This window comes from Podarcis pityusensis, assembly GCF_964106645.2.
Source record: "Podarcis pityusensis genome assembly, chromosome: 6".
Lineage (NCBI taxonomy): Eukaryota > Metazoa > Chordata > Lepidosauria > Squamata > Lacertidae > Podarcis > Podarcis pityusensis.
The window spans coordinates 14,713,268-14,740,719 of NC_138030.1; the positions used below are offsets into that span (position 1 = coordinate 14,713,268).

At 45.2% G+C, this 27,452-nt stretch overlaps 1 long non-coding RNA gene across 2 annotated transcripts in view; it reads left to right on the top strand.

The window, feature by feature from the left end:
• Positions 1-3,468: 3,468 nt before the first annotated feature.
• Positions 3,469-27,452, top strand: part of LOC308480321 — a 69,671-nt gene continuing 45,687 nt past the window's right edge. The window contains exons 1-3 of one of the 2 annotated variants that reach the window (XR_013988037.1): positions 13,082-13,203; positions 13,308-13,360; positions 15,541-15,587. This is a non-coding gene — a long non-coding RNA (uncharacterized lncRNA). Of the gene's footprint in view, positions 3,556-13,081; positions 13,204-13,307; positions 13,361-15,540; positions 15,588-27,452 lie in introns of those variants that run through there. The other variant, XR_013988036.1, reaches the window with a different exon arrangement.

The window sequence follows — 27,452 nt, forward strand, 5'->3', positions numbered from 1 at the left end:
GGACCATGGACAGCTACAGGTGAGCCTCTTCCTCCAACAAAGATTGGTACCAGACTGAGGCCTTTATGCCTCTGTCTCCTGACTACCTCCTCCAGGCACCACCTGATTGAGAAAGTTTCAGAGCCTTAAAGGGGCAACTCTCTGGCCTTAATGCTCTCCTCTGGCTAGGGAGACCTGAGATCACACCCCTGATCCACTGAGTTGCGTAGTTGCAAACCTGTGCACGGCTACTTGGGAGTAAGCTCCACTAAAGTGAGTAGAGTAACTTCTGATCGTTGTTAAACACATCAAGCTTTTTCAAAGGGTCTCCAGTCAGCTGAAAAGCAGCCCTTAGCTATAAATTAGAATGGCAGAGAATCTTGCAAAGAAGTGTTACCACTTAAACTGCTGGGATAAAACCAGAACCCTGTCAAAATACCCAGCCCCTGCTGGATCATTTCCTCCATTCTCGGACTCTTTCTGGGCTATCCTGTCATAGGTAACGGTAAAGGGACACCTGCCCATTAAGTCCAGTTGTGGCCGACTCTGGGGTTGCAGCGCTCATCTCGCTTTATTGGCTGAGGGAGCCGGTGTACAGCTTCCGGGTCATGTGGCCAGCATGACTAAGCCGCTTCTGGCAAACCAGAGCAGCACAGGGAAATGCCGTTTACCTTCCCGCCAGAGTGGTACCTATTTATCTACTTGCACTTTGATGTGCTTTCGAACTGCTAGGTTGGCAGGAGCAGGGACCGAGCAACAGGAGCTCACCCCGTCACGGGGATTCGAACCACCGACCTTCTGATCAGCAAGTCCTAGGCTCTGTGGTTTAACCCACACCGCCACCTGCGTCCCGTCATAGGCAGCGGTAAAACTCGAAAGCCTTGTTATCACCTTATTCGTTTGGTGGAGCAAAGAGGGCCAATCCATTACCTCGGTGCTCTGGCAAATTACATCGTTACTGCTGCTTTGGAAAGAAGAGTACTGGTGGTGAATTTCCCTTCTCCTCCCCATTCCTGAGCCACCAAACCACTGCAGTTCTCTCTCCTCAGTCAGGCTTCCTTCTACCCCTGTCTTTCACCAGTGGTGGTGGACAGAAAACCTCCACAACAACTATGAAGCACAGCTGAGGAGGAGAATGCAAGGCATGCCTCGTAGGCTGAGAGCAGTGCCATCATAACCACCCCGACAAAACCCCCCCAACTTTGTTGCTTCTCTCTGTGTCTTTTGGGGTGTGTTTGTTAACAGAGGCATATGTCTCATGCGTCAGAAATGTGCACGGCCAGAGGATAAGTATAAGGCTCTCTTGCCCCTTAATCCAACCCTGCGTTTCTACACTGCTTCGTTTTGTAATGCATTTACAATACACCCCCTTGCACAATGTTCCAACAAGCGATGGCCTCCGAGCACTGCCTTATCTCTCACAGACATGACATCTGCAGCTGCTGCGGGTTTCTTCCTATGAGATGAAAGGACAAGAGGAAGATTCTTCCAGTAAATTTTATAGTGCCCACAACAGAGAGGTTGGAAGTCACTAGGATTAAAATAAAATAAAATCCAAAAAATAAAATCACTGCCTCCTGGTGAGTAATGAGTAAGGAGCATGCCAACAAAGTAAACACCAAGACAACATCTAAAGACAGGGCAAAAGTAACTGGATTAAAGGATATCTAATGGGTGGAAGGCACAAGAGGGACATAAACAAGTTTCTCCATCCTGTTAAGTGTCTCTTAAGTGCCTTTCCCCCCATATGACCCCCACTCAAACTGTTCAACTCACCGCCTGAGGCCCTTCTTTGCACTCCCCATGCAGCAGAAGTCCAGAGGGTGTCAGAGAGAGAACAGGCCTTGTCGATGGCAGCTCCCTGCCTGTGGAACGTTCTCCTCATGGAAGCTTGCCTGGCCCCAACATTATTTTATTTCTCGAAAGGCCTTTTCTAAAATGCTTCATGTGTTTCCCAAACTTGGGTCTTCAGCTGTTTTGGGACCACAACTACCACCATCCCTAGCTAGCAGGACCAGTGGTCAGGGATGGTGGGAGTTTTAGTCCAATCACAGCTGGAGACCCAAGTTTGGGAAACACTGTTTTAAAACACAGGAAGCTGTCTTATACTGAAACCGACCTTTAGTCCATTAAGCTCAGTATTGCCTACACTGAAGGACAGCAGGTCTCCAGACTTTCAGACCGAGGACACTGTTTTCCAAGATTTTGTGTGGGAAACTATTAGCACCACTAAGCGGGTGAACACCTGGCATGTTCAGGGTGGACTTAGGGGACCCCTAGGTCAGTTTTCTTCTCAGCCAGGGTCTCCTTGGATGCACAGCTATGTAACAACTGCACCTTGTGTGGGTACGTGTGTGTGGGGGAAGGGGGTCCTCTGCTTGAGAAGTCATGACGTAGGTCATTCTGCTGCAAGTAAGAACCCGTCTTTCTAAGGTCACCCAAGATTCTTTGCTTTTCCCTGTATAAAAATGTCGGCAGAACAGCTGTCCTGGCAATATTTTATTCGTTGTAAATTCTTCCTATTGTGTGTTACGATGGTGGCCTCCGGCAAGGGAGCTTATCTCCCATCTACTTCAGCTCTCAAAAGAGCTGCTCTAGAGAAGAGCTGAGTATCTGCTGAGCTCCCCAGCGCTTTTTCCCCGTTTGCCCCTCCTGGCGCCAGATGCAAGCCCAGCTGAGCATGTCAGTTGCCTGCTGAAACTCCAGCAGATGCCTGGTTTAGCCAGGTGATCACAGCACTCCGGTCCCCCAGTGCTTTTGGTCAGATTCACATAACCTCTTTTGCACCATCCCTTCATCGGTCCTCATTTTGGATGTTAGCAGCGAAATGCCATCATCCTGTGAGCTGTGTGCCAGGTGGTGCTGCACCCATCCATCACTTCACAGATGGAAATATCATCCCACCTCATGGCAAATGGGTCACCTGTCCGTACTCTCCCGTCTCCATCCAATAGACATCGCTGAAGATTCTAGTCCATATGCGGTATTCATTGACTCTGTCTGCCTTCCACTGATTTAAACATCTAAAAGGTCATGTTTGGTTAAATACATGCTAGAAAGACACAATAGTTCTACAATGGGGGGTTATTAAAGTTGATTGTCTTATTTATTTATGTATTACCTGTATATACCACCTTTTCCTCCAACTAGCACAAAGTAGTGTATCCTCACAACCACTGTGTGAGGTAGGTCAGGCTGAGAGACAGTGACTGGCCCAGGGTCAGCCAGGGAGGTTCGTGACCCAGTGAGGATTTGAACCCTGCTCTCCGAGGTCATAGTCCAACACTCTAACCATTACACCACACTGGCTACACATGACACTACACCCCCCTGCCCCAATTTGTATTGTGTTTCCTCTGCCTTGAAATGAATGGGGTGGAATAATGTAATGACGATGTAATTTACATAATTAATGACGTAAGACACATAATTTCACCACAGCAGACAGCAAGACAAATAGCTTTGCTTTTTTCTTTTTTTGCAGAAAGCAAACTGCAGTGAAACAGGAACAGCGCTGTGTTGGACAAACACAGGGCAGAAAACGATGTCTCCTTACATCCCTATTTCCTAACACTTGTAAGTTCATTTCAGCTTCACTTGGGTAGAGAGGATGACGTATACATTAAGTTAAGCATACTTGGACACTTGCCTACAGCAGCTATCCCTCAAGCCCTTTCTTTCAAATCTTTCCGCAAAAGATGGCAACTTTAGCCTTCACCTATTTCTCTACCACGCACTTCCTCCTGCTTTCCTAAATCTGCAGCTTGTACCCTTAGGGGAACTTTGATGTGGTCCTTGTTATTTTCGCATCTGGGTTCCACATTTTGGAGTTCTGCACTTGATGATGATCTGGAAGAGCGGCCTGATGCTAGTGGTATCCTGGAGCCGAGCTACTTAATGAGTTGTTCACTAGATATCCCGCTGTGTCTGTATCTTGTTGCAGAAGGGATTTCTCTTTCGTTTGCTGATGGCTACAATATTTTCCAGATGTCGAAACTGCAATAGTAATAATAATTAGCATCATTTCCAGTTGTGGGTTGCAGAGCATGGTATCCAAGAGTGCAATCTCTTGTCACCTTCTCCAGTGCAAGTGTGTGGGAGCCCTGCAAAGGGCACAGAGCAATCCAGTTGCTCAGCTCCTGCCATTTCAATGGCACTTCTGCTGGAGAAACGCCCAGTGGACTCTGCCCCAAGTGGAAGGAAGATTTAGATGAATGACTCTCTAGACTACAACTCTCATCATCCTACTCACAATGTTGGCTGGACTGATGAGAGTTGGAATTCAACGAGGATCTGGAGACCCATAGTTTTCCCCATCCCTGCTCTAGAGGTTGGGTATGGGTCAGAAATTTCAATAACAATGTGCAAATAATAATATATTGTTGTGAGTTTTGGGGGTGAAGCTGTATGCCAGACCCTTCTAATCCCTGGATCCAGCAAGTGTTAAAAGCTAATCAAGTTAAATTAGCTTCCTGGTGAGGTGATGAAGGATTAAGGTGGTTGGGCGAGAGGACAAATGCGTGGGGGCCCCTCCCTCACCAGACAGAGCCAGAGTTTGGAGTGGAGATTTTCAGTGATGCGACTTAGAAGTAAAGCAGCAAGCTGGAGAGAAAGTCAAAGCAATGTTTGAGAGCAATGCTTGATTTCTGTTTGAATTGAAGGCTGTGGCTATGGGAGAAACAAGACCCACTTGGGGTGATTATGCTGTTGGCCTTTGTAGGCTCAGGTTGTATATATGTGTAAATAAACCCTATATCACAATGACACCACAGTCTCCATTGTGCCTCATTCTCAAAAGAAAACATGAACCCTGGGTAAGTGCCTGGAACTCCTGGAATCTTGCACTGCTCAGAGATTGAGGTGGCGTGCAACAACATTGTTAGGATGGAATTTGTGCATGCGAAATAGCAGGAAGGAGTTGCGTAAGAGCGCTGCTTTCCTCACAGCCTATATCGCTATGCATGCTTTTGTTGAAAAATGGGCTTCAGTTCAGAGATGAAGGATTCCATTTGCACTTCTTGTTCCAAGTACAAAAAAAGACTAGGGGGCTACCCACACTGTCATGTTTATCTTTCATTGATTAAACCATCAAGTGAGGACTTGCATGGGTGAATGAGGCCATCACAGATAGATGTTTCACATCACCCAAATGCAAACTGACCGTTTAGAATCCTGAAGTCTCCCTTTTATTTCTCAGGGAAGTTTTGTAGAGTCTCACCCTGAAGTCCTAGATTGCAAAACAAGAATCTATTCTAAGCTGGCAGGGCTTTCTCCTTCAGCTATCTTTCTCAGTGAATATCCCCTGGAAATAGTACAGCAGCACGGGTTAGTTGAGCAAGATAACTAGAGAGATAACACATACGGAAAATTCATGGTATCTCCTTCCCTTCCGTATATGATTTTGAACAGCCAAAGCCTGGCAAATTTTCATGTGGCGAGTGTAACATGTAGCTTGACTCTCAACCACCATATTTTCCTATAGAGCATGTTCAGCTGATGCACCTGTGAAGCCAAACTAGTGTTGCTTCTGGATATTTGCAGTTCCAGCACTGATCCTGAAAACACTTTCTCGGGAGCAGTTAGCCAGAGAGACTCTCTCTAAAAAGGTATTCTTAGTTTTTGCCCCATAGTCAATCCCTGGCATCTCCAGTTAGTGGAACTCAGGCAGTGGGGCTAAGTGTGCCAGAACTTGGAGAGTCATTTTAAATCATACTACACAGCACTAAATTAGGTGGGCCTATATTCTAACTGCTAAGGCAGCTTCAAATATTCATTCGTCTCCCATGCCTGGGATCACCTCTGAGGGTTTTCCAACCTACAGTACTCCATGCCCCTGCCACCCCCAATTCATTATTGCAGCTCGCTCTCTCATCCTACAGTATAGTTTAACAGCAGACACCACCTGGCCCTGAAAGCAAAATAATGCCTAGAAAACTCAACTTGTTTTCCCTAATTCCATTTTGGGGACGGGGAAGATTATTACTGCTTGCTGTTGCTGCCCACACAGAGTTCGGGGAGGGGGGAGAGCAGAAATTAGAGGTTATAGCAAAGCAAATAAATGTTTCCAGTGGTTGGATTAACTGTGGACGGAAGCAATTCAGCTTGTATTAAAATCTTGTGGACTGACTGTGATGGGGGCAACTGGGCTGCTCTGAAGTCTTTCTGTTTAGATGTTTGGAGGAATTTGTTGATGGCTATTTCAATCGTTTCTCCTCCCTAAAGACACAATTCCACTCCATGACTGAAGAGGCATGACTGAAAAGGACCGTAGCTCAGTGGTAGAACATCTGTTTTCCACCCAGAAGGTCTCAAATTAAACCCCTGACAATCCTCAGGTAGGACTGGGAGACAACCCTCATTGAATCCTGGAGGGTAAGTGCCAGTAAGTGCAGGCAATACCAAGCTAAAGGAACCAGTGGTTTGACCCATCTTCCTAAGTCTCTATGTCTTGGCACTTCAGGTAGCCACTTCTGCATCACCCAAAAGAGAGAGCAAAAGAGGACATGTATTTGCATCTGCTAATGCACCTCTGTAGATTAGTTCTTTTAGTTTTAATTCAGTGGTGGGGAACCTCTGGCCTCCAGGCTAAATTAAGTCCATTTGGGGTCCTAATTGGTCAGGTGAGGTTGTTTCCCTCAAGCCATGCCCACCTGCCTTGCACCTAACATTAGGTGTGATGTCAGGTGTTGGGCAGGTACAGAGCCTCCAAGTGTCCCTATTTTCCAGGGAAGTCCTTGATTTAGAGAAGCCATCTTGGTTTCTGATTTGATTCCAGAATGTCCAGCTTTCCCTTAGGACAGGCATCCCCAACCTGCGGCCCTCCAGATGTTTTGGCCTACAACTTCCATGATCCCTAGCTAACAGGACCAGTGGTCAGAGATGATGGGAATTGTAGTCCAAAACATCTGGAGGGCCAAAGGTTGGGGAAGCCTGCCTTAGGATGTTCCTATTTTCATCAGAGAAATGTTGGAGGGTATGGAGTTATCAACCCCTGTCTGAAAGCAATCCTGTATAGGGAAGTTTAAAAAAAAAAATGTTTAATGTTTTATTATGTTTTTATATATGTTGGAAACTGCTCAGAGTGGCTGGGGCAACCCAGTAAGATGTGTGGTGTATAAACAGTAAAATTATCATTGTGGAATGGGACGTCCCTATTTTCATCAAAGAAATGTTGGAAGTTATGCAGGGAATGCCATTTCCCACCATATAATGCATTTTTGTAGGTTATATTCACTTACATGTGCATTTAACCCACACTTTACCTCAGTATATGCATTTTTGTACATATTTACTTGACAGGAGAACTGCATTGCAAAATTTGTTGGGGAGCAAATTTCAAAGGATGGTTGTATTTTGTTTTCATTATTGTTTTGGAAAACGTGGATCAGATAGGTTTGCCTTTAAATGCAAACTGAATTGAATTTCTACCCTATCCCTCAGAGGAGGACTGAATGGACTCTTTAGGTCAGGTGGGTGCAGAAGCTGTGGCCCCCGAGAAGCTGTTGGACTCCCATCAGCCCCTGCCAACATGACCAGCAGCAAGGGGTGATGGGAGCAATTGTCCTTGTTACAAGGCACTGTATAGGGTCCAAAAGTAAATCTGCATACGCTCCAGCATTTCTCTGATGAAAATAGGAACACCCTGAGGAAAAGTGGGATGTTCCAAGATCAAATCAAAAACCGGGACAGCTTCTATAAATCTGGGACTGTCCCTGAAAAATAGGGACACCTGGAGGGTCTGAATAAGGGGTCTCACACACAAGGAATAAGAAGTTTGATGGCCAGAATGTCAACAGGTGAATCTTTACTTCTTCACACAGCGCATAAACTCTGGAATTTGTTCCCACAAGAGGTAGTGATAGCCATCCACTTGGATGGCTTTTCATGCTCTCTGAGTATGAAATGCTGTGGGGGTAAGGAAGGAAAACAGGCAGTGGGAGGAGGGATGGAGGGACTGGAACCCGGAACAGCAGCACTCCACAATGCAACATTTTGTTGCACATCCCACAATACAGTGGATGCTCGGGTTGCAAACGTGATCTGTGCGGGATGCACATTCGCAACCCGCAGCATTTGGAGCCTGCGTCTGCGCATCTGCGCATGTGCAGGTTGTGATTCGGTGCTTCTGAGCATGTGCAAAGCGCGATTTAGCACTTCTGCACATGAGCGACCGCCGAAACCCGGAAGTAACCTGTTCCGGTACTTCCGGGTTTCAGTGGTACGCAACCCGAAATAACGCAACCTGAAGTGGCTGTAACCCGAGGTATGACTGTAGTAGAATCCAAAGGATGGAAGGGCCTGGAAAACAACAACAACAACCCAACCCAAGCAGCCTCACCTCTGCCCTTGAAAAATCTGGCCACAGTAGGGGGATCTGGATGCTTCGCAAGTAGGCCTTGTGCCTTATCTTTTTTCACCTTGATGGGAGCCAAGCTCTTTTGAAAACACAACTGCTGTGAAGCGGAACTGCTCTGTGAAATCAAGTTCCACCACGGATCAGCAGTCAAATCTACAGATCCATCCCATGCCTGTAAACACATGCCAAAATCTGGCATCTTCCACCCTTTCTGAGTAATAGCCGATCCCGCTGCAAACTCTTAACATGTGACCTGCCTTTCTTGCTTTCAGCTAGTCAGTTATCCCCCCCCCCTTCTATTTAAAGATCTGTTCTCCCCCTGCTCTCCCCCCTCCCCACTCTCTACATCTCTTGTGCAATCTGGTTATGATTACGGCTTACAGCCACCCGCAGCTTGATAAACTTATAACAGCTGCATTGCAGGAAATCACCCGCAATTCAACCCTGATGTTGTATGGATGTCTTTAGTTAACTCAGGCTTTTAACATTTGTGTGTGTGTGTGTGTGTGCATGCATGTGTTGTGTGGGTGCGTGCATGTGCACTTGCGCACAGGCACACAAAACACCTTTCATGAGTTTTGACTTGAGAGATCAAACGGCTAACAATGTGTTGATCCGGGGTTGCTTTCCCAATGATGTATTGTATCATTTTGGAGAATTATGAGGGTCCGAGGTTTTCGTTTGCTAATGTATCAAAGTTGATAGGCGAATGGGGGGTAAAGCTGCGTCCTGGGAGAGGAAGCTATTAACAGCTACGCCTGGAACATTTGGAGGGTCGCACTGCGTCATAGCTATTGGGTTTATTGAACATTAAGTTATATTCTTCCCCCCTCCCCTAAACAAAGGAAATGAGTTCCTATAATCTACTGCTTTGAGCCACGTCCTCTGCGGGGTAATGAAAAATGACCTACCCCATTTGATAGGAGACTGTTTGCAGGCCATGCATCATCACAAGAATGGACGCTATTCAACAAATAAAACTATTATTTCTTCCCTGAGCACTGAGTCGCAGCCCTTCGTAGAGGAATTATGTATTACCAAGCTGTTGAGTGTTTGCCTAAAAGGAACATACAGTGTGTGTGTGGGGGGGGGGGGGGAGCCAGCTTCAGCACTGGCTGCCTGTTCCCTTCTGGGTACGATCCAAGAAGCTGCTTGTTACACACAAAGCCTTGAACAATTCAGGCCAATGTTGGGTCCCTGCAACCCTTCATCCTGCCCCCCTCCCCACCCATTGGCTATGCTACTTGGGGGTTGTAGGAAATTGAAGCCTGCCAGTATTTGGAGAGCCACGGGTTCCCCACCACAAGCGGACACCCCAAATACTTCTACAGTGGTACCTTGGTTGTCAAACTTAATCCGTTCCGGGAGTCCGTTCAACTCCCAGAACCATTCGAAAACCAAGGCGCGGCTTCCAATTGGCTGCAGGAGCTTTCTGCACTCACTCGGAAACCACAGAAGCCACATTGGACATTCGACTTCTAAAAAAACATTCGCAAACCGGAACACTCATTTCTGGGTTTGCGGCATTCGGGAGCTGATTTGTTCAGGAGCCAAGCTGTTCGACAATCAAGGTACCACTGTATTTCTTTTTTTAAGGCTCTATTTTTTAATTGCCATTTCCCACACAGAATGGTTATTGACATGAGAACATACAAAATGCAGGAAGAATGATGAGTGTAACAAATAAAAATGTAAGGGGAGAGGAAAACCGGAGACAACTGAGAGTGCAATGCCTCATACAGTTATCACATATAAGAAGAAAAGGGTGAGATAATTTAGTTCTCAGTATAGTGGTACCTCGGGTTAAGAACTTAATTCGTTCTGAAGGTCCGTTCTTAACCTGAAACTGTTCTTAACCTGAGACACCACTTTAGCTAATGGGGCCTCCCGCTGTGCCGCCGCCGCTGCACGATTTCTGTTCTCATCCTGAAGCAAAGTCCTTAACCCTAGGTACTATTTCTGGGTTAGCAGAGTCTGTAACCTGAAGCGTCTGTAACCTGAAGCATCTGTAACCTGAAGTGTCTGTAATCCGAGGTACCACTGTAAAGTCTTTCTGTATATTTATCTGTGGAGCAGGGGGTTTAGTGGGCTGTGCGTATGAAATATACTTGAGTTGAGTGTAGTTTTCATGCTCTTTATTCCAGCTCATGGTCAACAGTGAATGAGTTTTCCCCCAAAACCTCTGGCTATATACACATTATTTACAAAATGGGTCCTGCATGTTTGGCTGATTCAACTCTGCTCCTGGAGCCTGATTGGGCTGCTCCTGCAGGCCAATCAGGTTGCTGATTCACTTCCTCTTGGAGCTGGATTGGGCGGCTCCTGCAGACCAATCAAGTTGCTGCCTTCTAGCATCCTACCTGCCTATTGTTCTAGGATCCAAGCTCAGTACATAACAGTGTACAAGTTAACATAGGAGAAAAACTGATACCAAGTCAAATAAAAGTGGACTGTTTTTGATGAACCGTTAAGGACTCTCCGTGTGTCAAGAGTTCTGACCGTGCAAGGTCCCATGCTTTTACTAGGCAATCCTAGGAGGTGAGTCAGACTCTCCCAGTGCAAATAGCAGCTAGCAGGTCCCTGATTTTAGTGAAAGGCCACAGCTCAGTGGTAGAACATCTGCTTTGAATGCAGAAAGAAGGTCTCAGGTTCAATTCCTGGTATCTCTGGGTAGGGCAAGGAGGAAACCATGTCAGAAGTTCTGGAGAGCTTCCACCAGTCATTGTAGACATTATTCAAGTGAATGTCCATGAAAGTCCCCTGCAGACCTTTCCCATTCACCATGGGAAGTCTAGGGCCAGTGTGCTCAGGAACGGATGAGAACAGGGACATTGGGGTGGAGGTGGGGTTGTGTATGTTGCCCCTGCTCTTGCCCCCCACTTCTAAAAATTTCATATTCAGGCAAACTCCTCAGCATGGCTTGGGGAGCAACAAGCTTGCCAGGGCCAGCCCTGTTGTTAGGCACAGTGAGGCAGCTGCCTCAGGCAGCAGATGTTATTGGGAGTGGAGTGAGAATGGAAGGACGTGCCATCTTGTCCTTTGCTTCTTGGCAGCAAAATGACTTTGCCCAGCCCTGAAGAGTCCCACCAAGTTGGCCACAAGAGTAGTTGCAAACTGGTTCAAGTCGTTTTGCACTTCTGAGCCTGTGCTTGTTCCTCAGTACAGGATGATTCTGAAGTAGGAGAAACCATAAACTTTTTGTTGTTGTTCTTGATGGAATGTGCATGTGAGTGACATGGAACTATTAAACATACATTAAATCAAATTCAGGGCGGAGGGAGGGACACACACACACGCACAGATACAGATGCATTGAATAGCCCCCAAGCAACAGAAAGCTGGTCAGTCAATTTGGATCTGCTAGTTTTTAACATTCCACAAACTGAATAAAAATGTGTATCCAATTACATTCTATGAAAGGGTCTTGCTTATGAGGAAAAACTTTTGTGGTCAGGTCGCACTTTTCCATTTGTTTCTTGACCAGATTCAACTTGCAGTGTGTGAGAGAGTGTTTCTGTGTAAGATGGAGAGGCAGCCTTCCTTCCTTCCTTCCTTCCTTCCTTCCTTCCTTCCTTCCTTCCTTCCTTCCTAGAATTCCCCAAGTGATGAACCTAGCACTAGTACAGTTCCATTACAACTCCTAATGAAGTGCATTTAAAATATAAATGTCACATAAAATACAATATCAAACCACTAAGTCTTTTAAAACGTACATATACTGAAGCATTTGCAGTCAAGCTTGGGCAGGTCTCTTTCAAGAGCAGATTTTGTTGGTTAATGATTGTGATGATGTTATTCTTTATGTGTGTGTGAAGTGTTCTATAATTTTTTATGCCTTTCTTTTTTCATCACCCCTTCGAGGTTGGCAAACAAGCCCATTGGCTCACAACCAGATTCTCCCAATGTCGCTGGGTGGTTTTGTACATTACACTGATTTGGGGAAGTGAAGAAGTGCAGCTGAATTGTGATCCATCTTAGTGCACTGCTAGTAGAATGCACAAAAAAGAACTTACGGAGAGAGGCCCGTAATCTTCAGCTGTGGGAAAAACATGCACGTATCACTATTCCACCACCATGGTTTGCTGAGCCCATGGTTTGTTGCTGCTGTTAAATTTATTACCTGCCCTTCATCAGCAGGTTGCAGGCTGAGTTACAACAGTTTAAAATTCAGTATTAAAAACAATTAAAGCAAATTGCAATCACAGAAGTAGTCTGGGTCTTGAAAACCCAGTGGCGGGTCTTCAGCATTTGTTGGGAAGGAACTCCACAACCTAGGGGCTGCTACAGAGAATGCCCTCTTCCAGGCCACCTTCCCCAAAGTTTGAGGGCAGTGGATCTACCAAGAGGGCCCTCTCTACTGATATTAACATCCAAGAGGGTCTCTAGAGAAGGAGTCAGTCTCTCAGATATTTGGGTCCTAAGTCAGTCTGCATGTAAGCTGATGTTCTCTGTGACTACTAGACTGGCATTCATTTACCAAATTTGGATCTAAATTAGTTTATGAGGTTGTAAGCCATGCCTTCAGATTTTGAAAAATTAAGTGAGTTCTGCAGAGGTGGAAACATCTTTGATTTATTTATTTACAGCTGTCTGCCAAATCAACCTCTTAGATCAGTTCCTTCTCCTTATTTTCACTCTGTTGTCCCGTCCCTGCCAGTGAATAGCTCCTCCATAGAAACAGTAACACATTAACTTTGTTGGCGTTATATTCTTGGCTGATCAACTGAAAAGTTCTGAGAGAAGCACAAACACCTCTTGGGTCACTGTGAGAGGAGACCTTTTGGCTCGGGAGTGTAATTAAAAGTGCTCGGGAATGTTGCTAACCTCACTTTTCAAAAACAAATGCCATGTGTTTACTCTGACACGAGGTATTGTGGAAATATTCGGAATACTTCTTGGGCTTAAAAGAAATGCGGAGGAGAAAATGTTCTGCTTCAAAACAATATATATATTCTGAAATGTTTTTTTCCAGCCACGTTGAAGCTGAGCATATGGAAGAAGTGCCCGGGAGCCTTCTTGATACAGGTTTACTCTTTATTTTGGTACATTTATATGTTGCATTTTTGCCAGGGCAGTCAAGGTGTTGAGTAGATAAATAGTAGATAAATAGATACCATGAGCAAATAAATAGGTACCGCTGCGGCGGGAAGGTAAACGGCATTTTCCTGTGCTCCGGCACTCATCATGGTATCTCATGTGCCAGAAGCGGTTTAGTTATGCTGGCCACCAGAAAGCTGTCTCTAGACAAATGCCAGCTCCCTCGGCCTGATAGTGGAGAGGAGCACCACACCCCATAGTCAAATTCCATTGGACTTAACTACCCAGGGGTCCTTTACCTTACCTTTTTACCAAGGTCTAAACCACTGAGCCTCTTGGGCTTGCCGATCAGAAGGTTGGCGGTTCAAATCCCCATGACGTGGTGAGCTCTTGCTGCTCTGTCCCAGCTTCTGCCAACCTAGCAGTTTGAAAGCACACCAGTGCAAGTAGATAAATATGTACCGCTGCGGGGGGAAGGTAAATGGCATTTCCGTGTGCTCTAGTTTCCATCAGAGTGTCCTGTTGTGCCAGAAGTGGTTTAGTCATGCTGGCCACATGACCCGGAAAGCTGTCTGTGGACAAACGCCGGTTCCCTCAGCCTGAAAGTGAGATGAATGCCGCAACCCCATAGTAGCCTTTGACTGGACTTTACCATCCAGGGGTCCTTTTACCTTTTACCTTATCTTTTTACCAAGGTAGTGACAATTTAAAACAATGGCATATAATCTGACACAATATGAATCAGGAAGATGGAAACAAGCAAATTTTGGGGAACATTTAATATGACGTAAGAGCTCCATGACTGAAACATGTGATGTCTGCTGGAGGTACTATTTGGTTTGGAGCTATAGGATGTGAATGGAGCTTAACTCTTTCGCTTTGCCAGGACAGGCTCTAGGATTGAGTGAAGTCCTTGGCAAAGTGTCCTCTTTTTGTGGGCTCCTTCCTACGTCAGTGGGCCCCTCCTGGTTGTTTAATGGTGGTGGCATTCAGTGGATAACATTGGCAAGTTAGCTGGGTCAGGGAGCTGGCATTTAAACATTTCCCACAATGCCCTGGAGTAGTGCAATGTTGGGAGCATTGCAGGAAATTAAAATGGCAGCTCCTGCACTTGGGCACTGTTTACAGGGGGAGCCCAGGGACAGCCTAAGTTTCCTGTATGCTGACATCAGGCCTGTCCCTCACAATGATTCTCCAATGAAAATCACCCCATGAAAATTGCTATTAGCTGTGGAGGAGAGAGCATACTGGCCCCATACGCTGACTACTCTTCCTTGCCCTCCTGCTCCCCCCGGCTAATAGCAGGTTCACTGTAAGTGTGTGAGGTGACGTGCGGGTAAAGAGTTTGGTCGTAATCATGCTTGTCTTTGGCTCACTTTTGGGCAACAAATCACGAAACTCCAACGTCATACCTAGTTTGTCTCTCAAGCTCCGATTCTTTATGCCAGGAAGGATTCCCAAATGTACTTTTTAACTGCACCTGAACAACCATGTATCATCCACTGAAAAATGCAGTGAAAGTTGTTAGCAAAGTCACTTAAATAACAGATGGTGTGCAAAAAAGGAAAGAAATCCTGATGACACTTCACTGGATAAATGGAGCAAAACCAGCATATAATATGAGGAGAAATAAACAAGAGAAGTTTTCACTTTCTTAGTAGTCAGGCCTCGTGCATGGCAAGAAGACACATTCAGAGGAAAACTCCTTCAGACAACGCAAATGACCAGAGCACATGTTACCTCAGCAAGGCTCATGCAATTCTGACAGGCTGCTAGAAAACACTTCACCCTTTCATTGGCTGTCTGTAAACAGAATTATTAACCCTTAGGTTACTAACCAAATGATCCCTGCTGTTGTACATCGAACCAAAAGTAAGCAAATCATTGCTATAATATGACTTACAATTGATTCTGCCTCTGTGTTTGTTTGGGCATTGAGTATACATGCAGATGGAGTTTAGATCTTGGCTCTATTATTATGCTGTTGGTTTTATATAATGAAATTAGCATGTATGGAGATGTACTCTTCTTACTCTAAAGGTAGTAGGGCATTGTTGTATTGTCAAATACTTACTGATAAAACATTTAATATTGTCAAATGTTGACCACCACAAGCCTGCTGTCAGATATTGCTTCAGGTAATAGCTATGTCTGATATTTCCTCCAAGGCACTCAAGACAATGGACATGGTCCTCTTTCCTGCCCCAAATCCTACCACCGCACAACGGCCTTGTGATGTTGGTAAGACTGAGAGACTGTGAATGACCCATCCACTGAGCTTCAAAATTAGGTGGGGATTTGATGGTGGCATATCGGGAATAAGGTTAGGCTAGAATCCTTCTCCTTCTCCTTTTATTTTGCATGTGGAAGCATTCCAATACACAAGTCTCCAAGTGCATTTTAAAGCGAGATGGGTGAGAAATGAGTTTACTATAGGATTTAGCTACTTGTGCATTGCCAAAAAGGAGGAAATGCCCCAACCCAAAGAAGGTAATATAGTTACATACTATATTCTTGTGCTAATTCTTATCTGCAGAAGTTAGAAATAAGTAGTGTGTAAAATTCTGTGTGCCTGCTCAGTCTGTTGTCCTAGTTGATACTGATGAGCAACTTAAATGCCTCTGCAATCCAGTCCGGTGGTTCTTCCTTTTTAAATTGGACTTGGACCAGGCAGTCCTTCAAACTGAGCGCAGCCTTCAGATATACAACTGTCCCCTGTAAGGTCAGACTCATGGCCAGTGCATTTTACTACATTGTTGGCAGCTTGGGAGAACAAGGCCTAAGACAATCATGTTGGTGTTTTGTGTCTATGTGCGTACCTTGTTTTTCTTTTGTACTGGAGGAAGAGAGAGAGAGAGAGAGCGCTGGGAGCTGGGAGGTAGCTTGCTCTTTCTAATTTCATTGACAGCAGCGGTGATATATAGGGCAATTTTATCTTAACAACCTGTAACAAAGGACAAGACAGTAGTCATCTTACATTCCCCAGACAGTAGGAGATGTTTACTCATTCTCACAGCAGACTCTCTCATCATTCATCTAGACTTTATTAGCCTGCCAGGAAGCAGTAAACCTATAATTTAAGAAATGTATCACGAAGGGGAAAGCCTTTGTTTGCTTGTTTGTTGGTTTAGTAAATATAGCTGGAGATCTGGAATCAATTCCTTGCTTTTTTGACTCCGCACAGGGCCCCCCCCATCCATAATGAGGCCTCCCACAAGGCATGGCATCACATTGCAGGAAAGTAGCCACTGTTGTGTCCCTGGGGACGAATCCTGTAGCCTCCAGAGCTGGACAACAGAAACTATGTAGGTTCTTCCATGAAGGAATCACAGAGAGAGAGACGTTTCTTGGGACACCAACGGCGTGCCCTGCTAAAGATAACATGCAATATTAAACTGTGTAATTCTAAATTCAGGATACATACTGCCTTTGAAGCAACAGTGGCACGGGGGGGGGGGGACCTATGGGGGTGCACAGAAGGGGCAAAATATAATTTTAGGTGGGCAAGAAAGAAAGGAATAGCATCACCCCTTCCCAGCATGCCCATCTCAGAAGGCTAGGAGTAGGACCCAGATAATCCCATGAGTTGTTTCCAATTCTCCCACCAGCTGTTCCAGGCAGGGGATCTGACATGGTCCAATGGGGGTGGGGTGGGGTGGAAGATAGGGTTGCCAGACATCTAGGTCTTACCTAGAGGTTTGCCTGACCTTTTCCAGGTGGCACGCGGAGAGCTCCAGGTGGGGAAGAGTCCCTTTAACAACAACAAAGAAGAAAACTTGGCATGTGGCTTGCAGGCTTCAGCCCAGAAGCAGCTGACTGCAAATTATACCACAGACACTCGGGGGTGTGTGTCTGCCCTCCTCCCTTCCCCTCTCCCAATTAACCTCCATCTCATGGAAGCCACCGGACTGGCACAAAAACAGCATTGCAGCACTGAGTTCTCCTCTTCCATGATTTATTTAAACTTATATCCTGCCCTTCACATAAATCCCAGAGTGGGTATAGGAACACCCTGTATTCTGACATCATGGCGTTATTTGTTTCTTCTGCTTGGTTCTATGTCGTCATTTATTGGCAGGTGCAGGGAAATATACATTGCAATGTTACCATGGCACATGGTTTTGATTGTCAGCTATGTGTTTCCTTTTGCAAGTATTCCAGTGTTTGGCCAATCCTGGAATCACTAGAGTCAACTGGGGACTCAGCTACATTAATAAAAAAACTCCAGCATTTTGAATGTGTTATAAACATGCAACACCAGATAGCGCTGGAGAGCAAAATAAAAATTAAGTGATTTTCCATAGCGTTTTTCTTTTGTTATAACGATTTAATTTCTGACTTTTTTGTTCTGACAAGCCTTCTCAGCTGGATGAATAGGATGGGTAGGACCCAAACCAATGGCTTCAGGTTACAATAAAGGAGATTCTGACTAAACATCAGGAAAAAACTTTCTGACATTAAGAACTGTTCAACAGTGGAACAGTCTCCCTTGGGAGGTTGTGGAGGTTTTTAAGAAGAGGTTGCATGGCCATCTGTCATGGATGCTTTAGATGAGATTCCTGCATTGCAGGGGGTTGGACTAGATGATCCTTGGGGTCCCCTCCAACTCTACGATTCTATGATGTCTCCTTGGGCTTGTTTTAAAATTTATTCATCATATGATATTTATATACCACATCAGAGGATAAAAATACATGGTAAAAACACCAGTAAATAAAACAACCAAACAGTAAGACACCACCTCCCACAAACACATTAAAAAGTCTGTAGAATATTAATCAGCCATATAAAGCCAAAAATACTAATACAAAATACAAATTAACATGTAACACTTAAGAACAATTTAAAACAACACCCTCACCAGTTAAAACTCTATCCCCTTAAAACTAAAAATTTAGCACAAGGGAGCAGAAGTACCACCCCAAAAAGGATGATCCCCTTTGGTGTTTCCCATTTGGGGGCAACCTCACCCCCAGGGCAGGGAGACTTTATAGAGCTGCCCCAGCAACTCGTGCATGCCTAGATGGGGCAGCAGGTGTTTCCAATGCTGCCTGCCTGCCCAGGGTCCTGGTCCTTGCCCTATTTGCACAGCTGCAGGCAAGTCCTGGTCTGGAGGTCCAGTAGAGGCCACAGGTCCAGCAGGTGTGGGGAGTTGGAGGTCCCCTAGGCAGCAGCTGCAGGCCGGTCCCAAGAACCACCTCACTCAGCTGAGTGACCCCACAGCTTCTGCTTCCACAAGCCGTTACAGCAGATGATCAGAACGGTGCAGCTGAAATCACTCACAGGGGACGTTGGGGACATAACGTGGGATCTTTGATGAATGCAGTCCTCATGAATTCACAATACAATCCACACCTCCTGGATTTCATATGCCAGTAGGATCTGATTATACATACACCAGCTTTTGAACTTCCCAAAGACCAGCTCTCAGGTCAAAAAAGTATAATTTGGAGTAAAGGTAGAGGTAAAGGGACCCCTGACCATTAGGTTCAGTCGTGGCCGACTCTGGGGTTGCAATGCTCATCTCGCTTTATTGGCCGAGGGAGCCGGCGTACAGCTTCCGGGTCAAGTGGCCAGCATGACGAAGCTGCTTCTGGCGAACCAGAGCAGCGCACGGAAACGCCGTTTACCTCCCCGCCGGAGCGGTACCTATTTATCTACTTGCACTTTGACGTGCTTTCGAACTGCTAGGTTGGCAGGAGCAGGGACCGAGCAATGGGAGCTCACCCCGTCACGGGGATTCGAACCACCGACCTTCTGATCAGCAAGCGCTAGGCTCTGTGGTTTAACCCACAGCGCCACCCGCGTCCCTATTACGCAGACTTAAAAATAAACAATCAAAGATTGTGGAAATAGGACTTATTATGGGTGAACACATGCAAAGCTACATGAACCAGAAATATGCTGATTTGGCCATCCTTGACACAGCCTTCTCAGACCTTGTGCACATCTCTAGGGTCACCTCCAACACCCCTCCAAATCTTGCTGCTCCCAAGCAATTGACTGCAATCTCTGTGACTCTTCCACATACCTTTTTGGGGTCTTAAGCAGAGCCAGCTATTGAGCGTTGCCTCTGATTGTTATCCTGGGCTCGGCCTGCCAGCACATGTTCCAAGGCTAACATGTCGGTTCAAATCATTGCCGAATCTTTCCACTTCTCCACCTGCGGGGCCTGCTCACGGCTGCCACGTAATAAGCGGCAGTGGGGAGCACAGTGGTTGGGATGAAAAGCGGGGGTGGGATCCCCTATAGACTTCTCAAGAGGGTAGATTCTACAAAATGGAGACGGAAGAGCAAGTTGCTCCTATCTGTGGCCGATTTTTTGCTTCACACCACACTGGAGCAAGGACGGTTATTGAAGAGCTCTATGCAGTTGCTTATTTGCATTTAAAATTACGGGTTCCTCTGCACCTTCTTACAAGCCTGTGCAAACAACTCAGCAATCATCTCTTATCTGAGGATCATAGAAAGTGATAAACGATGATCAGTAATGAGTCTCTGAGGCCTCTCTCGCAGAGGGTTTTGACAAAAGCAAGGAAGGCCGTGTTGGGTTGGCTACTGTTAAGTTGTGGGTGAACATATCAGACGACACAGCGATTCTTCAAACAGCTCTTGTTTATTCAGAGGCCAGAACAGAACTGAACTGAAGGGTTCAGCCAGCCTGCTTATATAGAGCTCCAGAACAATGTAACTTTCTAAAACTATCCAATCACTGAACATCACTTTCGATCCCTTATTTGCATAACTATCTACAGTATCCCCCTGCTGGCCCAGGGTGAGAACTTCAGTACATAACATTAACGATGCACACGCATTACAATTTACTCCGGATCCAACAGGCTCCTTCTGCTGGTGTGTGGAGTACACATGATGTTACTTGTCCCACAAGATTTATATACAGCTTGTTTGCAATGAAGCCTCAAAGTGGTTTACAAAAAGAACAAAACAATAACATTATCAATAAAAAAGAAGAAGTTAAAAACGACTACAGGCAATCCTCCTTTGGAGCAGGGTTTTTGTATGATCTTTATTTCCTGTGTTTCCTCTTTTTCTTTCTTTTTCTATTCACTTTCCTCTTCCTTATGTTTTGTTTTTTGATGCCCTCTATTCTGGGTTAATGAGGGTACACACAGGAAGGTGATGGCTGGCTAGTGGAAGACTCTGTGTGAGAGGCAGGGAAGGGAAGTCTCCCAGTGAGAGCAGGGAGTGCCCATCGCCTTTCATGTGAGACAAGGGTTAAGTTCTACCTCTGATAGAGTGCTTTTTATTTCTTCTTCTTTTCTCTCTCTTTTGTTTTCTTTTGTATTTTTTCATTTAGATTAGTTTGCTTTTTATTGCATTGCATGCTGATAAGTTTCAATATTAAAAAACCCCCCAAAACTTACAGCACTGTATGGGGGAAACACACACACACACACACACACACACACACACACACATTCTGCATGCCTGGATAGGCTTTCATGAACAAAAGCATTTTTAGGAGGCATCAAAAAGAATACAGCGAAGGTGCCTGTCTGATGTCAATTCGGAACACCCGCCCACCTCTCCCTACTTTTAGGGCTTTGCACTTGACCTTGCTATGCTGTCATGTGTCATCTGTCATTGGGACAGGGGCACGGCAGGAATTTTCCCCACTTGGCTGAATGGCTGTTGCCATTTGGGTTTCACCTGCCACGTAGCAAATAGTCACAACTTGTAACATTGCAGATAGGCTCTGGTTCAGGTGATAGGGATGGGAGAATGCTCTCGCCATCCATATGTGAAGGGTATTCTATTAAAGGAATCCAGAGACTTGATGGTTTGGTCAACCCCTGAGAGGGGGTTGTGCCCGTGCCTGAGTCCAGGGGGACATTTGGGTGGTGGAGTTAGCCTGTTCCCAGCTTTCCGCTTATCCAGGTATTCACCCTTGGCTGACCTATGCTGAAACCCTGGGTCAGCGCTACCTGCATGGCAGGGAGCTAGTTGAACCAGAGCCTATACAACCAGTCACCGTCTGTAGTCAACAAAGTTGTGGCCTAAATTCTGCCAAAAACCAAAACCAAAATTTGAGTCAAGTGTGAATTTGTTTAGGGGGGAGGTTTCTGGGTCTGAACACGCAAATGACTGATTTCTTACAAATGTGGAACATTGTATGGGGTAAGATAATCCCACAAGTAAGCTGTTCCCGAGCCGTAAAGGGCTTTGTATGCTAATAGTTACACTTTGAACTTGGCCCTGTAGCAAATTGGCAACCAGGGCAGGTCTCTTAGCACAGGAGTTATATGCTGACAAGGACTCACTTCAGCCACCATTTGTGCCTTGACGTGAGGACTCCTGCAAACAGAGGACCGTTCTCCAAAGCAGAACATCCGGCCACTCCATATAGGGTATTTTATCACACCGATGTCCGCCTCTGCATTTCCTCTATCCCTTGGCATCTCTCCAAGCTTGAGGGATACGAAACAAGGGACACCCTTATCAACACACGGAAACAGGCCTTTATTATCTGACAGGAAATATCTCTATAAAAACTGAACCTGCCACCTAAACATGAGACGCAGGCTTGACTGTAGAAATCTAAGCAGCCCTGGTGTCGGGGGGAATCAGCCTTCCTTGGCACCTGCCAGCAGCAAACATATTTTGCTTCTGTATAATCCAGGATTTCGCTGCCACCGTAACCCCAACAATATCACCTTCTCCTTCAGTGCTCCTGTTCGCAACTCGGTGTTACAGCTAAGCCCTTATGAAAAACAAAGAGGTGCCTGTTGATAGATAATCCTTGAAGACTGGCCTTTGTGTGAAACTCAGAGAAGAAGGGGGAAAGAACACCCCATCACGGAACGGCATTGGCAGGAAACACAAATAACTCTGGCTAATTTTCACGAGTGTTTTTCAGCTCTGATAATGGGTTGCATTGAGTATTTCTTTCTTCGGAGAGGCCAGCGGTAATGTGATGTATTTATCAAAGAAGAGATTCCAGGAAACAATGTTATATAAGGGGAAGGGGGGGGGGAGCCCACCCGCATTAAACAGCCAGATAGGAGAAAGTGGTGGTGGGATACCAAAGGGTACAATCAGGTGCAAGAGCTCTTGCATCATGGAAAGATTATTCAACAAATGCAGTTTTATTCAACAGACAGGCCCAAGCCCAAGATGTGAGCCAAGCCCAGCTTGGTATAAAGCGAACATGGAGCATGCATTCTCCTATTACCAGATGACTCTTGGTCAAGAGGTCTCAAACTGTCAGCAGCTTCTTGGCAAAGCACGTGTTTTTCTTTTTTCCTGCCCTCCCTTCATCCCAGGCAGATTTTGTGTACTGTAGAGCTAGAACAGATAGCTTGTGTGCAGGAAGAATTTGGCACCTGCCATAGCTTTCCCATTTGGAATTGCCTCCTCTCCGGTTTACAGCTGTTTGTCACATCCCAATTCCATCCTTGGAGTAGTGCAGGAAGTTGTGTTATGCCAGGCCAGACCATTGGCCCATTTGTCCCAGTGCTGTCCCCTTAGGCATGAACAACTCTGTAGCATCTCCAGCCTTTGGCTTCTGCTGCTACCAGATCCCTTTGCAACAACAGGGTCCAAGGACTGAACCTCCTGCTTTGCATGCTGCTGGGCCTCTTAAAACTATATTGGAACCACAGAGATCACCTCCCTCCCTCTTGTCTCTATGTGGATAGTGTCATAATAATGTTTTGTCACTAGATGGCACTGGACTTGGTTGTATCTGGGCGGAGTCAGGCGTTTCCTACTGCTGTTCTGTTTGTGTTTAAGAGAAACAACAAAATTCTTGTCTAGCTTCCTGGCGGATGTGCCCTCTAAGCTTTCTGGGACTGTCTCCAAAGAAGGTTTTAGCTCTTTCAGTTGTTTGCTCTGATAGGTTGGCTGCTGGTTGACTGATTTTGGTGCTGGTTCAGTCCCCCCCCCCCCCATCTGCAGTTAGTGTTGTGAGTCACAAAGGTTCATTCCAAAGCAACTCAGCTGTTTTTCTGTCTGCCTTATAACTGACAACAGTTCTTAAAATAGGCCACCCACTCGCAGCCTCTCCAGTTCTGCTGCTGCTGTTCTGAGGAGCTCTTATCGCAAATGCAGAGGCAGCGGTTGGAAAGGAAGGTGACAGCTTCTGAACAATCTCCAGTTTGGATTCTTCCCTGGAGTATTTAATTGGGATCCTTGAGACACAGTTCTTGGACTTTGTCTAGCGTATGTGCAATATTTGTGCACAGAGGGTGTTTGCATATCATTGGGCTTGATTTTGGGTCCAAGCAATCCAGGCAGCTTCTTTTTCAGTACTTCCAGCCTGCAACTTTGGGGATGTGGGAATTGCTGTGTGGGCCAATGATTATCACAGAACAATATACATGCCCTAGGGAAGGTTGAAGGAACTGGCTATGTTTAGCAAGGAGAGGTGAAGACTCTCTTTCTCTGTGTGTCTGTGCCTCTCTCTCTCTCTCTCTCTCTCTCTGTGTGTGTGTGTGTGTGTGTGTAGCATATGATAACATTCCTTAAATCCCCAAAGGCTTGAGACAAAGACTCCTTCTCTGCGGCCCCAGAAAGCAGGCTTAAGTAACAGGAAGGTATATTTCAAGTGAACCTTATGAGGAGCCTTTTATCAGAGTAGTGTGACAAAGGAACAAACAATCTGCTGGGGTGGTAGGCTCTCCCTTCAGTCAGAGGCTGGACAGCCACCTTTTGGGGATGCTGTAGCAGTGATTGAGGGGGTCAGACTAGATGCCCTACAGGAGCCCCTCCACCTCTATGATTCTATGACACTGGATTACACCATATGCTGAATTGATCTTGCATTCTGGGTTCACCAACCGGGTGCCACTAGCACATAGAATCATAGAATCGTCAAGTTGGATTCATCTCTTCCAACCCCCTGCATTGCAGGAATCTCAGCTAAAGCATCCATGACAGATGACCACCCAACCTCTGCTAAAAACCTTCAAGGAAGGAGAGTCCACAACCTCCTGAGGGAGACCACTCCACTGTCAAACAGCTATTACTGTTGGAAAGTTCTTCGTGATGTTTAGTCGGATCTCCTTTCTTGTAACTTGAAGCCATTGCCTCGAGTCCTACCCTCCAGAGCAGGAGAAAACAAGCTTGCTCCATCTTCCATGTAGCAGCCCTTGAGAGATTTGAAAATAGCTATCACACCTCCTCTCAGTCTCCTCTTTTCCAGGTTAAACATACCCAACTCCTTCAACCGTTCCTCACAAGGCTTGGTTTCCAGACCCTTGATCATCTTGTTTGCTCTTCTCTGCACATGTTCCAGCTTGTCAACATTCTTCTTAAACTGTGATGCTCAGAACTGCACACAGTATTCCAGGTGGCGTCTGACCAAGGCAGAATAGAGTGGTACTATTACTTCCCTTGATCTGGACACTACTTCTGTTGATGCAGCCTATAACAGCATTAGCCAGAATAGCATTAACATGGCATTCAAGAGGTACACTGCATCTGAACACTGTTCTCTTTAGCTATTCACTCTTGATAGCCCTATCTTTCATGCATTTATGCAAATCTTTCTCTTTTTGCTTAGCAATAACTGTTTAATTATATAACAATTAAAAACTAACGATGAAGCAGTGTGATCTGATCCGTTGTTTTAATGCTGCATTTGATTTTATGTTTAAAAAATAAGATTGCATTGTTGTGTTATTTTATGAGCATCCCAGAGAATGTGTTACTAAAGGTGGTGGTGGTGGTTGTAAGAGACCTATCAATAGCATGTTGTTGTTGTTTAGTCATTTAGTCGTGTCCAGCTCTTCGTGACCCCATGGACCAAACCACTCCAGGCACTCCTGTCTTCCACTGCCTCCCGCAGTTTGGTCAGACTCATGTTCGGAGCTTCGAGAACACTGTCCAACCATCTTGTCCTCTGTCGTCGCCTTCTCCTTGTGCCCTCCATCTTTCCCAACATCAGGGTCTTTTCCAGGGAGTCTTCTCTTCTCATGAGGTGGCCAAAGTATTGGAGCCTCAGCTTCAGGATCGATCTGTCCTTCCAGTGAGCACTCAGGGCTGATTTCCTTCAGAATGGATAGGTTTGATCTTCTTGCAGTCCATGGGACTCTCAAGAGTCTCCTTCAGCACCATAATTCATAAGCATAAATTCTTCGGCGATCAGCCTTCAATAGCATAAACAATGATATAATTTTCTGCATTTACAAGTAAGGGCAGAAAGGCAACATTATTACCCCAAAGGCTTCATTATTCACCTTTGTGCATGTTGATTCCTAAACATCATTAACACAAAAGAGGAGAGGTATTTGCACTGCAGAAGAGAATTCTGGCTAGTGCAGCCTTTCAACAACATGTCCTGAAGCAAGAATCATTTTAAATCCCATATGCAGGAATGCTCAGAATCTTGCAAATGCATTGCGTATCCTGACAACTCCGCAGCAGCTTGCGGGCTTGTTACACCAATATGCCCTTGGGCATTATTTTGATTACGGGACACCGTTTATATAACGCCCACCAAGGATGGCTTGTGAAATCAAATAGGAGGGCTGCCACAACTTTTATTAGGAAACCTTCCTGCTCTCTGTCAAGGCTGGGACTGGTTTTTACAACCTGTGCCTTTGACACAGGACACATGCTCTTTCCTTTGTCAGTCCCTTGGCAACAAGGAGTTAATCTATGCCTTTAAAAATAAAATAAAAAAGGAAGCCATTGTCTCCCTAGTACAGTCTCATTCTCAACTGGCCTTGTCTTTCCTTTTGGCTCTGCACCTGAAGGACACACAACACCTCTTCTTCAACCTTGGCACTAAGGGGTGAACAAAGTTCTCAGGATATTTTCTTTTTTAAAACAAAAAACAATGCATTTATTGATTTTCATATATAATAAACATTCCCCCTCTCCCACTCCCCAGAGTAGAGTTTCACCGGTTCTCAGTGTAAATCCCAATTTCTCCCCCCCCCTCAAGATAATCTTTATTAGTTTTACAAATTTCATACTATACATACATATTGTATTACATTTTACATTTATACTTGCTCCTAAGAGCTGACTTCCCTCCTTCCTTCTTCTGACTTTTTTTATATCACCTCTAGATTTTTCGCATTGTCTTTCTCCATTTTATATATTGTTGTTCTGCTTCCACATTTGTCCATAAAATGTCTGTCAACTAATAAATCCTTCTATATATTCAATTCTTAATGTCTAACTGTGTATCATTTGCAACTACTATTGTTACATTAATCACATTATACAATTTATTTCTTATTGTTGTTATCTTTCCAATAAACTTATTTGTATTGCACATTATGAGGTTTGTTTCAGTTCTACTGGTTTCTCTATTTCACACCTTCTTTTCTATGCACAACATAAATTTCTTCCATTCTGAAATGTTTCACCACCCTTTATAAATCCCTATTTCATTACTCATTTCTGCGCATTATAGAGCAGCCAGAATAGTGATGCAGTTTGGGATGTAAAAGAGGAGGAGGCAGCCTAGCATTATACTACCCAGCTTCTATAACGTTGCTCTTTGCACCAGAGGTGGAAACATGGGCCTTGAGAACGCAGGAAGCTGCCTTTTGCTGAACCAGACCACTGGTCCATCCAACTCAGTAATGTCTACACGGACCGGCAACGGCTCTCCAGGATTTTAGGCAGGGGGCTCTCCCAACCCAACTTGGAGATGCTGGGGATTGAACCAGGGACTACTGCATCAAGGCAGATGCTCTGCCCCTAAGCTATTCCTAAACGGAGGCGGAGAGAGGTTGTGCATGAAATTTCAGGCTGCACCTGTGCAATGCATCTGTCAGTTTTAGTTTCATATTTTTCCACTCTTAATTCCCATTTCCACATTCGTTTGTAATTTTTTAAAAAGCATTTCAGTTCAGGTTTCTCCCAATATGCAATTTTGCTTCAAAGTATATTTTTTTAAAAAAACACCAATGAATTTCTCCTAATATATTGCATATTTGTATGTTGTTTTCACAAACATGTACATTTGTGTAGCAGGCTGGAAGGCTGCCTTGCAAAATTTAGAGAAATGTGATGTTTGAAGGAAGGCTGGGTTTTGGTTCACGTATAGATTTTCGAAAGTGCTAATTGGGTAGGTTCCGCTTTGAATGTAAACCAAATCAGA